The following is a 15,309-nucleotide window of genomic DNA, read 5'->3' on the forward strand; positions in this document are numbered from 1 at the left end:
TATTTATTGTTTGTTTCAAATTCAAATTTAACAGAGTGCCTTGTATTTCTATTTGCTAAATCTGGCAACTGTAGGTAAAATCCATATTGTTAACGAGTGAAAAGCAGCTTAGTGTCACTAGTAATCAAAGAAATACAGACTAAAAATGTATATCATAAAAACGATACCATTTTTTATCTATTCTATTAGCAAAGTCTAGAAAATAAGGTTTTATTTTGGGTTTTTTCTTTTCTTTCTTTTTTTTTTTTGCTTTTTGCTTTTTAGGGCCAAACCAACGACAAATGGAAGTTCCCAGGGTAGGGGTAGAATTGGAGCTGCAGCCACCGCCTATGCTCACGGCAATGCCAGATCCTTAACCCCGAGGCCAGGGATTGAACCCACATCCTAAGGTATGCTAGTTGTTTCATTTCAGCTGAGCCACTAGAGGAACGCCAAGGTTTTTACTGAAGAACATGTAACCCTGTTTTTTGTTTTTTGTTTTTCCTTTTTACTGAAAAAGATCATCTAGCTAAGATTCTCTCCTTGATCTTCTCACTAGGCAATAAAAGCCCAACTATTCACTGCATGTGCAAAAAGAAAAACCACACTGCAAATCTTTTTATCTCATACTGTAGATAGCACAGGAATAATCCCAGGAACCACAGGCATCAAAGACTTTTTCCTAGAAAACCTAAGTACCTATTTAGTATAAATTCATAAAAAATTAAATGTTGAGGATGAATATGCTTGAGGATCATTTAGGAGTTAATCAACAGCTCTTTCGTAAATAATATCATAACATTAATTTTGATGCTAAGTGAAGATTAACCTCTTAAGGTCAGAACAGGTCAGAAAATTTGGACTATAAACAAAAACATGACGCAGGCTTCACATTTTCAAAGAGCTTGCACATAAAAGTGCTTTACCTAAGTCATAAAGAGAGCTTTAGCATTGCGTGATACCCCAGCTGGAAGGCAGAGGGAAGACTCAAAAGCTGTAGGTTGAGGAGGGTAGGGGCTGCATTTGAACACGACATATACAGCACCCATTCTTTTTAAAATTATTATGAGCTTGTTTCATGTAAATATAGTATGTGGGCTATTTTAAACAGAATTTCAATGCAAAAGATAAAGCAGACTAATGCCCTCTGAGATTAACATCTCCATAGGAAAACATTTTTAAAACTAAAACATTACTGTGAGAGAGCAACTGAGAAAAATATCTAGTTTTTGTTACAGTTCTGGGAAATATTCATAAATAACTCTATTTCATGCTGAAGAAGAAAAATATTTTTAGAATTAAGATTAAACCAAAATACTTTACATCAGTGGTACTCTGATATAATAGCTGTGGTACAATGATTCACAGATACTAAAATGATTCAACCAACTTATATAAAAGACATGCAATATAATCATTAGATTTTCTAAAATGTTGGTAAGAATAATTGCTAGTTAACTTTCAAAAGGTAGTCACTTCTGGATACATCTTTAACAACAGCAAAAACAACAAACTTTTAGATCTATAATTCAGCAGTCATCAAGATTAATTTTGGCAGGCACATGATACAACGCACTCCCACCAGAGAGAAAAAGATAAACATAAAAGCAACACGGCTTTCACTGTACTGTTTAAAGCATTAAAGTTATTTCCATAAATCACATTACCTTTTTAACTACATGTAAAAACAATCCTGGAAGCAGCCTGGGTCCCAAATTATCATAGAACCCTGAGACTGGGAGAGAGCAAACAAGTGATATTCACTGCACTCACTTCTTTTATGTTTCAGAAGCAAAGCAAAATCAAAAGTGTTCTAGTAGCACAACTGCTAACAGAAAGGTTTGACATGCATGTGGAAAATTAAAAGTACTTATTCTCCAACTTCAAGAGAGGAAAAGGTTACTCTTTGGTGCTTGTCCCGAGCTGGGAACAAGGCAACACAGAGCCAATTTTCAATGTGCCCCACTCAAACTTTCAGCTCTACTCAGTATTTCCACTTGGGTACCCTGCAGAGAAAGGCAGCCAATCGGCAACTGTCCCCTTTGGTACACTTGTACCCCAAAGCTGGCCAGTCCTGTCCATGTTTAAAGTCAATCAAACCTTATATTCTCTCACTTTGTGGGGAAAAAAAAAATCCTAAGACTCCATGCTCCTTCAACATTGTATCTAAGTACATTCCAGCCTGTTTTGAGGGGCATATTCTGCAAGCATAGTTCTGCCCTGCTCAGCAAGTATGCAGTTCAGCTTTGTTTCCACTATGCTTGAGTGGTGGTCTCTTCCTTCAATAAAACAATAAATACTATGGTAACTTGGTTATTAGCATTTTTCTTCATGGAAGTAAGAAAAATATTTCCATTACCAATAAATCAGTTTTATGGAAAGTTGGGAATCTTCATCTTTTAAGTCTTAATTATAATCCTCCTTGCCCAATTCACAACTGCACCAACAAGTCCTTGACCTTCTCTCAGCCCCAGACTCACAGTTTCATACTATCAGTGGCCCAAATCTAGCCAACGGAGGTAATCGTGTAAAACATTAAAATTTCCAACTACTGAAACTTGTATCTAGAATTGAATATTACCAAATAGTCTTCAAACAAAATAATAACTGATCAAATATTAAAGTATTCTTTTTGATCTAACAGAAGTGACACTGTGGCTTTTTTTTTTCTTTTTTTTTTCTTTTCTTTTTTTTTTTTTACAGCCTCACCTGGGGCATATGGAAGTTCCTGGGCCAGGGGTCAAACCAGGGCTGTAGTTGCCAGCCTGTAACACAGCCATGGAAACACCAGATCCAAGCTGCATCTGAGACCTATGCAGCAGCCTGAGGCAACACCACATCCTTAACCCACTGAGCGAAGCCAGGGATTAAATCCATATCTTTACAGACACCATGTTAGGTTCTTAACCCGCTGACTCACAAAGGAATTCCAGCCACAATGGGAACTCCTTGGTTTTTTTTAAGATCTGAAAATCTAAACTCTAATTCTATTGTTGAAATTGGTTTTCTTGAATAAATTGCTTATCTCTTCTTAAATTTTTTCAATTTAAAAAACAAAGGGACCATCACCAGCTCCTACCACACCACAAAAATTATGTATATACTCATGCAGAGTAAGATGAATTCTAAAGGTTTCAGAAAGGAAAATAAAACCCAACCAGGATGTTATCATTTTGTTTGTTGCTTAAAAGTCAAGTCAGCTTGAGACTTGACTTTTAGGTTAGCGTGGAGGAAAAGTAAGAGAAACTGTCTCAATGTGACATAGAAGATGGCAAAAGCGAATAATACAGGTTCTAATTAGAAAATCCGAATGAATGGGCATCCTATCCCAAATATATACCCGTCTGTCAGATTGGGGAAGTGAATCGTGTTGAAGGGGTTGCCTGTTCCAAGCATATACTCAAATAACAGCTGACAGCCGTGTCTTTGGACTACTGTGAGACTTAGTATTCTGAAAAATAGTCTACACGGCAAGTAGTGCTAGCCTGTGGTTTTTCAAGACTCAGTGAAGTTTCCACAAGTCCGACCAGCGCAAGATCACAAACACTGAGTTACCAGCTGATTCAAGGGATGGCAGGAACATTTGACTAGGTGTTGAAACAAGCCAGAATGTCACCTTAAAATATGCCATTTGACATATTATTTTGAATTAAAGGCACTTAAGAAAATAGCAGGTGCAAGAAGGACACTCTCAAAGTTTTTGTCCTTCCCGAAAGCAAGAGATAAAGCTCCCACGGGAAAGGTACTTTCCTGCTACCAGGAGGAAGGAAGACACTTATCACCAGAGACCGGGAGCTAGAGGCTGAGAAATCCATACAAACAAATCCACTGCACTAACCCTTACCTTCCATCACCTCTTCATCTCTTACTCCCCAACCCACACCCCTCTGTCTTGTCAGTTCTTCACAAATTTATTGCTTCTTTGTCTAAAAAGAGCCAAAGCTTCCTGCTCTGGTCACTTCTTCAGGCCTACATTCTCGTGCGAAGGCACCAGTGTACGTGTAGAAGTTTAATAAAATTGTGTATGCTTTTCTGCTGTTACTGCCACTTCAATCTTCGGGCCCAGCCCGAGATTCCAAGGAGGTAGAGAACGTTTCCTCGCCTACGGTGTCAAGGGACCTACTTAGGTTAGGCATAGATTTGGTGAATTTATCTGGAAACTGTCAAATTTATTCATTGGAGAAGAATACGTGGAGAGGCAGCATAGCTCAGTGGGAACAGTCAAGATGACGTTATGAGTTGGGGGACCCTGAGTAAGTTACTTAACATCTTGGAACCAGTTTCCTGGTCTATAAAATAGGAAATTATTTCATAGGACCATCAGAAAGATTAATGAGATACCAATAGCTAGTAACTTTAAAAATGTCCTAAGCAGGAGTTCCCATCATGGCTCAGTGGTTAACGAATCCGACTAGGAACCACGAGGTTTCGGGTTCAGTCCCTGGCCTTGCTCAGTGGGTTAAGGATCTGGCGTTGCGGTGAGCTGTGGTGTAGGCTGAAGACCCGGCTTGGATCCCGAGTTGCTGTGGCTCTGGCGTAGGCCGGCAGCTACAGCTCCGATTAGACCCTTAGCCTGGGAACCTCCATATGCCACGGGAGTGGCCCTAGAAAATGTACAAAGACTAATAAATAAATAAATAAATAAATAATAAAAATGTCCTAAGCAGCTAGACCCAAGTGCCCGATTTACTTTTGTCACCCACTTGCTATAATACATACAGCAAGTCATTTGATCCAAGTCTGATTCCTCGTCTGTCAAATAGTGAGGGGAATGCTACACATTTCTGGATATGTATGACAACTGCATATAAAAATTAATGTGAAAAGAATTTTTTTAAATATACAAATAGCTGTGTCACTGTGAGATAATTAATTCCATATGCACAAAAATGAAAAGAATTCATTCTAACAAACCTGTTACAAGCCAGGATTATATAACGCCCAAATTAATTTTACTAAGAAAAAATTTCCATGGCTAAAAACATACCCAAAACACATACTGACAACCACAAAGCTATTAGCTACAAAAATTCTTCTCTATGCAATCAATGAACCAAATTAGCTCAGCTCTCCATAACTGAAAGCAGTTCAACATAATCTTTTGCCACTTACAACTACCACTTCAATTTCTAAAGCATCAGAGAAAAAAGAAAAGAAAGAAAAAGATAAAAAGAAAGCTATATATGGCAGGCAGGATCTCTCAATCATCAGTGTTGACATTTTGAACTGGATAATTTTTTTTTTTTTGGATTTTTTGTCCTTTTAGGGATGAACCCATGGCATATGGAGGTTCCCAGGCTAGGGGTCTAATTGGAGTTGTAGCTGTCAACCTACACCAGAGCCACAGCAATGCCAAATCTGAGCCATGTCTGTGATCTACACCACAGCTCTCAGCAATACCGGATCCTTAACCCACTGAGCAAGGCCAGTGGGTTAGCAGGGGGTTAGCAGTGGCCAGCAGGGGGTTTCAAACCTGAAACCTCGTGGTTCCTAATCAGATTTGTTTCTGCTGCACCACGACAGGAACTCCTGAACTGGATAGTTTTTTGATGCTGGGGTCACCCTTTGTGCTAAAGGATATCTGAGTGCTCCCCTGGCCTCTGCCAAATAGATGCCAGGAGCAATGCCCCCACCCCACAGTTGGTACAACCAAAAATGTCTCTAGACATCACCAAAGGTCCTCAGGGTGGGTCAGGGAGGGGACAAAATCATCCGCAGCTGAGAACCACTGGGCTACAGCCACTGTACTTGACCATGCTACAGTGTCTACCTCACATTTCTCTCTGTAGGCTGATGGCTTAGAATGCAGCTTGAAACTCAACAGTTTTGCAATAGAAGAACTCAAGGAAAGAATGCTGACTGTAGGACATATCTTAAGAATTATAGGTATGGCAGGGAGTTGTGGTTAAATTATCTCTTCCATCAACAAGCTATTCTTGCTTAATCCTCTCTAAGAACTTTCTTCTTTGGAGTTCGCTTGGGGTGACAACTTGGTTAACCTGCCACTGAAGTTTAGACCCTACCCAGAATTAATGACTTACTCATTATTACTCGTTAGTGTTTATGTGGGAAAAAAAAACAAGCCTCATGATTTTAATTTCTAAGCAACCCAATATGAAATGAATCAAAATTAAGTGCCACTTATCTATTTCAATTATTAAAATTAAATATATTCAAACATTTAAATATTAAGTACAAGTACACAAATTAGTATTCAGCTATTAAATATATAATATGTACATATACGGCAACATGCAAAAATAAGAGAAAATGTAAGAAGTGGAATTTTTTAAATATAATTCTTAATTATAATTAAATATATTATATAATTAATTACATAATTATATTTAATGTTAATGCCCACTACCTACCATCACAGGGCTAGACAGTTTCCTACAAGAAGCATACATTAACATTGGATCCTTTCTTTTTTTTTTTTTTTTTAAAAACTGAACCCAAGGCATGCAGAAGTTCTCAGACCAGGATGGAACCTGTGCCACAGGAGTGACCTGAGCCACAGCAGTGATAATGCTAGATCCCTAACCCAATAGGCTACAAGGAACTCTTTTTACATATATACAGACATGTACTTTACATATACATAGACTTTCTTGGCACTCTTAACATAATGTAACAATTTTTTTCTTTTTGCTTTGTTTTAAGGCCACACCCATCTGCAGCATATGGAAATTTCCAGGCTAGGGGTCACATAGGAACTGCAGCTGCTGGTCTATGCGCCATAGCCACAGCAACACAGGATCCAAGCCATGTCTGCAACCTACACCATAGCTCACAGCAACACTGGATCCTTAACCCACTGAGCAAGGCCAGGGATCAAACCCATATGTTCATAGATACTAACCCACTGAGCCACAATGGAAACTCCCAGTTTTAAATTATATAAATAAAAAATTTTTTTAAAAAAGACAAAAAGGAGTTCCCGTCATGGCACAGCGGAAACGAATCCAACTAGGAACCATGAGGTTGTGGGTTCAGTCCCTGCCTCCCTCAGTGGGTTAAGGATCCGGCTTTGCCGTGAGGTATGGTATAAGTCACAGACTGGGCTCGGATCCCGTGTTGCTGTGGCTCTGGCATAGGCCGGCAGCTACAGCTCCCATTTGACCTGTAGCCTGGGAACCTCCATATGCCACAGGTGTAGCCCCAAAAAGACAAAAAAGTAAAAAATTTAAAAAAATAAATTATATAATTAAAAATTTTAAAAGGAATTTGATGTTGTATTTCCTCTAGTCAGCATTAGGAAAAGTGGCTTCTGTTGTCTTTTAATAGGAGAGCTCACCATCACTCACTCTCTGCTGGGACCTACCTGACTAATAACCATCAACTTGCCCTCCCAGAGCCTAGGTTTAAAACTGACAAAGCCTGAGCCATCAGCAGGCCACTTAGGATATAATTCTACTTTATATCATATCTAATGTTCTTAAGCTAACTGCAATCGTGGCTTAAAAACCAATAATAATAATCACTTCCACTCCATTACATTTAGGCATGATACAATAGCAGATTTAAAATTTTGTGAACTGGGAGTTCACAAGAGGGCGTTCACCTTTTAGGAGTTCCCTTTGTGGCTCAGCGGAAACCCAACTAGGATCCATTAGGACGCGGGTCCAATCCCTGGCCTCACTCAGTGGGTTAAGGATCCGGCATTGCCGTGAGCTGTGCTGGAGGTTGCAGAAGTAGCTGGGACTCCGTGTTGCTCTGGCTGTAGTGTAGGCCGGCAGCTGTAGCTCCAATTCAACCCCTAGCTTGGGAACCTCCATATGCCATGGGTGCAGCCCTAAAAATAAAAATAAAAAATTTGTGAACTGCAAAATGACATGGCACATCTCCACGTTTATACTTGTGGAGGGCTCCTGTTTGGAGTTCTGGTCGCCTTGGTAATTCAGATCAATTCTCCTACCGAAAGCTAAAAAAGCTAAACAAAATATAAGTTTACATATTGGAAGGAAAAAACTCTGTAAATAATTATAAAAACTACGATGGTGCAAATTTATATAATCTTTCAATGGTTCAAATGTGAACCATTTACTATTAGGAAGTAGTAAAGTTGTGATATATGTGTGGAGGTTACTGCATGCCCCGAAAGAGATCTATGGAAAAAAGACAGCTATTTTTGTGTGTATTCTTCAAGTTTCTATGTTCCACCTTGTTCCACCTCTAAGAGATGTTAAGAGATATAATTCATAGTTCCATCTATGACAAATATCACCAGATCCTTTTTCTGCGACCAAAACACATAGCTCATTGTTAAAGGGATGATCGGAAGAGAAACTCAAACATATTCCAATGTGTGGAACTTTGGCAGGAGATACTTAAACTGGTGGAAACCTGCCGAAATACTTCACACGAGCCCTCCATCACCCTCTATGATGCAATCTGCAACCTTTCCAGCCAACTCCCTTATTTCACTAGCCAGCCCTTGTCAACACTGAGGTAATAGAGCTGGAAAAACTCATCACTCCACTGGGATATTCAAATATCAAATTTTACTTCATTTGGTGAAAATTATACGGTTGCCAAAGAAAACTAATGCAAAGAGGGGAAACTATGAAATGTTTGGAGCCATTCTTTTGTTGCAAAGAGCTCTTGGGAGGCCTCAAATCCATCTGCCACTGCTTAGGCATTCTTTTGTTGCTCTGACCCCTTCCTGCCCCACCCCTCAAGCATATGGGGCAGCGAGAAGGCTGGGGTGAACTCACCAGCCCAGGCTTCTGTGTTCAGCCAGCCCTAGTCTTATTCCCACAGGTCCTCCTTCAGACTCTGCTCCTCCAGAAGGAGAGCTGTGTTCTACTGATGGCTGGACCCCTAAACCTAACCCCGTGTCCTGCAAAGAAAGTCTGACATCTACTCCATGGCAGGCACCGGATTAGGGATGAGAAATAGAGACATAATAAAGACACAGAAGGAAGTTCCCATTGTGGCACAGCGGAAACGAATCCGACTCGTATTCATGAGGATGTGGGTTCAATCCCTGGCCTCACTCAGTGGGTCAGGGATCCAGCATTGCCATGAGCTACGGTGTGCGCTGCAGATGTGGCTCGGATTCCGCGTTGCTGTGGCTATGGTGCAGGCCAGCAGCTGTAACTCTGATTCAATCCCTAGCCTGGGAACTTCTATATGCTGCAGGCGCAGCCCTTAAAAAAAATCTAAAAAAATTAAAAATGAGAGAGATAAAGACCTCACCCTCTGGACCCTCAAGGAAGGAAAATGATTTGGATACAGCTGCCTAAGCAGAATGGAGGAATGAAAAGCCAGTGAGCACAGCCCCATGGCCCGTGTTCTTTTCTCCCTAGACAATCAAGGTTTAGATGAGGAAGGAGAGCAGGCTTTCTCTTCAGAAATGTAAATGTGCGTCTTCAGCCCTGACCTTCCCCAAGTTCCACATTCACACCTTCAACCACCCATTCAATGCGTCCACTTGGAAGGAGTTCCAGGGATGAATTGTGACGACTCTGAAGCCAGACTGCTTGGGGTGGAAGCCCAGCTCCATCACTACCCAGTTGGGTGGCTGACTGTAGGCAGGTCACTTTTAACCTCTCCATGCTTGTCTTTTCATGTGTAAAGCAGGGCTCTAGTGGTTCCTTGCACACACAACTGCTATGAGGATTAAATGAATTGATAAGTGCAAAAGTGCCTAAAACCCTGCCAAGTACACAATTCATGCTCTCACAGTGCTTACTGCTACGACTAGGACTGGTACTGCTGTTTCTAATCAGGCACCTAAAGCTGGTCCAAAACAGAATTCAGTGAGTTCCCGTCATGACTCAGCAGTAAGGAACCCAACTAGTATCCATGAGGATGTGGGTTCGATCCCTGGCCTTGTTCAGTGGGTTAAGGATCCAGCATTGCCATGAGCTGTGGTATGGGTCGAAGATGTGGCTCAGATCCTTCATTGCTGTGGCTGTGGTATATGCCAGCAGGTACAGCTCCTATTTGACACCTAGCCTGGAAACTTCCATATGCTGTGGGTACAGCCCTAAAAAGAAAAAAAAATAAAATAAAATTCACGGTTTTCTTCCCAAACCCCTTTCTTCCTTCTCAGTAAAGAGCACCACTGTCCAGTTGTTTCAGCCCGGAACTCAAGAAGTCACCCTTCTTCCTCTTTCTCACACCCCAACTACAAAGTCCACACCAGTGGTTCGAGCTTCAAAAGTCTACCGGGGGAGAGTGCCCGCTGTGGTGCAACGGGATTGGTGGTGTTTTGGCAGCACCAGGGCATAGGTTCCATCCTGGACCTGCACAGTGCGTTAAAGGATTGGACATTGCCAGAGCTTTGGCACAGGTCACAACCACAACTCAGATCTGATCCCTGGCCTGGGAACTCCATATGCTGCGGGCATCCAAAAAGAAGGAAAAAGTGTACCAGGAATTTGATCCCGTACTATTACCTCTCCAACCACTTCCCCTTAGCCCAGGCTCCCATCTTCTCTCCCCCAGGGGACAGCAAGCGCTTCCCATCTCCCCATTTTCAATTCTCCCCACTCTGCGACCCCACAGTTAACTCTCCATCTAAGAAAATTGAAATCAGATGCCACTCCTGTGATGCAAACTTTCCAATGGTTTTCCATCACGCTTACTTCACCACGGCCTACCAGGGCCCCTACAGTTGCCTGGCCTTCCAACATCCCCCGCCACCACCTTCCCCCTTCCTTGCTGTGTTCTAAAAACTCTCACCTTGCCATGCCTTGGCCACCTCGGAGCATGCTCCACTGTGGCTTCTTCTGTGAGGCACTATGGGATTGTCCTCTGAAGTCTGCACTCTGAAGTCAGGCTGTCCTAATTCAAACTGTCCCTACCACGCTTTAGCTGGGCAACCTTGGGCAAATTCCTAACCTGCTTTCTGTCAGTTTCCTTATCTACAAAAATGGACCTATGAGTACAAACCTCAGAAGGTGTAAAAATGTAATTCAGCATTTAGAAGAGGGCCTCACATAGAGTAAGCTCTAGGTAAGGGTTTACGGCTGTGATTATTCCTGCCTGAAATGTTCTCACCTGAGGTTCCTCTTATGTCAATCAACTCACCTATTACCTCCTTCAAAAGGTATTCCTTGACAGACCCCATGTGAAGCAACTTCAGTTTGCCCAGATTGTTCTTATCTTGTTTTACTTCACTGTACTCAACACTTAGACAGTATGATGGACTTATTTTTTGTTGCCTGATGCCCCGCTGGAACATGAGCTCCACCAGGCCGGAGACTTTGTCTTATTTGCTGCTCCATTTCTAGTTCGGACTCAGAACCTGACTTTGATGCACACATCTCATCCAGACTAGGGGACTGGCGCAAATTTCTTAATAACAATACTGTGCTTAACTGGTCCCTCGTTTTCGCATTCACGATCTCTCTGATCCTTGAAGAAAAAGCAACAGCAGATATAACATTGTCTCCCATTTTAGAGAGAAAAAAGAAAGTTCCAAATCTGGGTGACATAATTTTAGACACAAAGCTAGTAACTACCAGGGGGAAAAAAAAATTAGAATCCCTGCTTTCTGATTCTAAGGCTCTCCGAATGAGGATGGAAGGGTATTAGGCCCCTGAGCTGAATTCACAGAAATGTGTTCTCTCAATCTCCAGAATAAATACACGCTGAGGCGAGCCCAAGAGTCTTCCTTTCAAAGCTCCTGATAAATCCTTGTTCCTGAATTTGACAAGTTTTATAGCACAGCACTAACTCATCAATTATGTACCAACCCCTGGCCAACCAAACAAGTCAGGCTGTCAGACGATGATGGGGTATTTCAAACTGACACAGCAACCACCCCTAAAACTCAGTGTCTGTGATGAGTGTACGTGTATTGATCTGGGACGCTCCAAGTTGTCTCTGCAAAACCAAACAGGGCGGGGGCGGCCGGCGGGGGGGCGTCTCGTATTTGTCCAGGAGACTGTGAATTGCTTGATCCCTGCTTCATCAAGTTCAGAAACAAGAGTTCAAAACGGCCATGGGGTTCTAGTGTGGTCCATCATCAGATGGGGCAGAGGAAGGCGAAAAGGCAAAATTGTGAAATGGATGCCTACCTACAAGACCTTTGTCAGATGGCTGCTAGTCAACACATTCTCAGAATAATCATCGTCTTTTTAAGCTTCCTCCCTACAGGGTTACATGCTTGTGTTACCACACATGCTCTCCCAACGCTCCTGGCCCTGTGCGATGTATACTAGGGAGGCAAGAAGCTGTTTTATCTCTATTTCACACAGAAAGGAAACTAAGGCAGCAAATGTTACCACCTGTCTTCAGCGATATGGTCGCTAGCCGGATCTGGGGTCTCTGAAGCAACCCTGCATCCCTTACTCAACCTGTCAAACTCCGGGGCAGAGGGGAAGCCAGTGTCCTCACCGGAGAAGAAAGAACAGGGGCTCCGCCTACGGGCTCCCCCTCCCTGGCCTTCGCCCGCGGCGCAGGGGCCAGCTGCGGACCTCCAGGGGCGCGGCCTAGCCCGCTCGCACTCCCCGCCCTCCCGCTGCAGAGGGCGCGCTCCCTCCCTGGGCGGGTACCTATCCCGTCGCCGCGTTCTGTGGCTCCCCGAACCACCCCAGGACCAGAACCAGAACCCACGGCCGCCTCTGACTCCGAAAGAGAGAGCCGCTGGGCGAACCCCGCAGGCCCCGGGAGCTGCAGGAAATCCTCAGAAACTTACAGTTTTCCTACAGCGTACGCGTCACGGCGAGGTGACGTCACGGGACCCCGAGCGCGGGCAGGTCAGCCTTCGGGGCGCCACCGCCCGCCCCCACGGCTCCGCCCCCAGCGCGCCGGCGGGAGACACGCCTCTCTCCTCGGCCTTGGGCGCAGGCGCAGACGGCCTGCGTGGCTGCCGCCTGGCGGGCTTCATAGGCCCAGCCACTGAGAGCAGAGGCTGCTTGAGAAAACTGCTCTTCAGGCGTGTCGCTCGGGGGGCGGGAGATCAACAGGAGGGGACAGAGACCCCGGGAACATAGCAAACAAGCTATCGCCAAGGGACTGGGGCAGAACGACAGGATTGTGAGGTAGATTTTCCACAGACACTGCCTTCCTTCCCTCACGTGTTCCTTAAAAGTTCTCCACGTGCGGAAACACCATTTGTTCTCCATCAGGTGCTACGGCCTCTCGGCGGGGAGGAGTCAGCTCTCCCACCGGCCCTCGCTTGTACCTCGCCCCGCCCCAGGCTCCGCCCCAACAGGACCGGCCTGATCTCGGCCACGCCCACTCCTGCTTAGGATCCACCCCAACCGGACCTGCCCTAGCTTGGCCCCGCCCATGCTCGGCTCAGCCCCGCCCCCTGGAGTCCGCCCTTCCGGCTCCCGCTCTAAGCGCCCCGGAGACCCCGCCCTGTCCCTGCTGATCCTGTTGCCTTTTAAGTTTTTAGCCTCTCCCGTTCCTACTGGTTTCCCGCTTTGGCTCGAAGAAACTGCTTGCAGACTATCGTTCCCTTCTATTTAGCAAAGGATGATCAATGTAAACAAATACGTACTTTCCTTCGCTGGTGTAAACTTCCCACCACGTCCTACTCACGTGATACTTTGCTGTGCCCAACCCCCGGGTCGCTGCTCCTTTTTATGCTATTTTCTGTGTTCTTACAGATGATGAGTTCTGGTTAAAAGATGGCTCAGTGGAAGGAAAAATGAAGGCTGTTGGAACCGATGGCAACATAGTAAACAGATTTATTCCTGGCTTGTAGGATTTTTGTATTACTCTTACAGACAGAAAAAAAAAAATGTTACGGTAAAAAAGTAGCTGAGACAATATGTCTTGCGGAAAAAGAATGGGAAAAACAGGCCTTGAAAATAGACCCTAAGGAGGAAGTATTGAAAAGAGAAAGGATCACTTTTAAAAACTTAACTTGGAATCATTACAAATAGCTAGCACAAGCTTGGAATTTTGCCAGGCAGCTCCAGTGTAAATAAAATCTAAAACAATACTTTGTTTACACTCTCATTGAAAATACTGTAGTATGTTCATAGGAAAGAGTGATGACTGGGAATGTGAGCCTTTAACTCTTGACATCTGGGCTGGTTAAAAGTAAACATGTGCGTTATTCAGGAAAAATCCACTTAAGTAATTAAAGTTTAAAGAAGTTTCTGATTTGGATATCTTATCTTAACATCTCATACAGTGTTTTAATGATCATTATCAACTGATGTAAGACATTTGTGAAGTTTGTACATAATTTTAAGAAAAAATTTTTGTTCTGTGGGCCAGAGTAATAGAAATAGTGCTTTAAAAAAGTTCTATATATTGAAAAATAGCAATGTTTATATTTTTCCACCCAAAGCAACAATTTTAAGAAACTTAAATTGTTAATTTCATTATGTACATGCTTATAAATGTTTTATTTGTGTCATCCCCAAAATTGGAAATTTTTTTATGATTTTTGGGGGGGGGTTGTTTTTTAGGGCCACACCTGCAGCATCTGGAAATTTCCAGGCTAGGGGTCTAATCAGAGCTACAGCTGCCAGCCTACACCACAGCCACAACAACTTGGGATCTCAGCTGCATCTGCTGCCCATACCACAGCTCACAGCAATGCCAGATCCTTAACCCACTGAGGGAGGCCAGGGATCCAACCTGCGTTCCTTTGGATGATAGTCAGATTTGTCTCCACTGAGCCACAACAGTAACTCCAGAAGTTTTTAAATACAAAGTACTTTTGCCTCTGAAAGATGATACAACAGGATACATTCTTTCCTTCACAACTTATTAGTTTTTTTTTTCCTCTTGACACCCCAAGATTTTCTAACAAAGCAAAAACCCAAAACCTCCTCTATTGCTACATGCAGGAAAGAAGTAATGTGGCCAACAAAATTTGACAAGCAGAAAGGTACCCTGACAAGGAGCAGAACCACAGGGAATATCAGGTAGAAATTCAGGGGGAAATACGTTATCAGATTCAGGCCAGTTTCTGTAACAGACTGGAATCTGATCTAGGTAAGTAGCCAAGAGCTGGGGTCAAATGTTAGTTGATATTAGAGAAAGGAACTGTTAGGGGAACTGCTTTCTTTAAGAAAAACAAAACAAAAACAAAAATCCTGGACATTCAAGGGTTACCACTGTAAAAACTAAGGACCTTTCCTCACTCTGGCCCTTGGAGTTTCAATTTTCCCTGGTGGTTCTTTCACTCTGATATCTGCTGCCCTTTGCAAGTTGGGCTGCAGAGCGCTCTTTCTTTTGTCCTACTAGCAAACAGGGAAAAGTTGAACCTTATATGAGGGGAAAAAGAAAGAGGTTGAAATTTAATGGCTAATATTTGCTGGATGTGTATACGCACCAGACACTGAATTAATTCATTTAATCCTTGCACTTGGATGAGGTAAGTGCTGTTACCATCTCCCATTTATACTT

General features: G+C 43.1%; 1 protein-coding gene across 6 annotated transcripts in view; it reads right to left on the bottom strand.

The window, feature by feature from the left end:
* ZNF438 (zinc finger protein 438) overlaps window positions 1-12,752 on the bottom strand; it is a 199,517-nt gene extending 186,765 nt beyond the window's left edge. For all 6 annotated transcript variants that reach the window (XM_047754513.1, XM_047754520.1, XM_047754511.1 and 3 more), the window contains exon 1: window positions 12,632-12,752. The gene's annotated coding sequence lies outside the window, so the exon portion shown is untranslated. The remainder of the gene's footprint in view (window positions 1-12,631) is intronic.
* Between the last annotated feature and the right edge of the window lie 2,557 nt (window positions 12,753-15,309).

The sequence above is a fragment of the Phacochoerus africanus genome, chromosome 12, assembly GCF_016906955.1.
Source record: "Phacochoerus africanus isolate WHEZ1 chromosome 12, ROS_Pafr_v1, whole genome shotgun sequence".
NCBI lineage: Eukaryota > Metazoa > Chordata > Mammalia > Artiodactyla > Suidae > Phacochoerus > Phacochoerus africanus.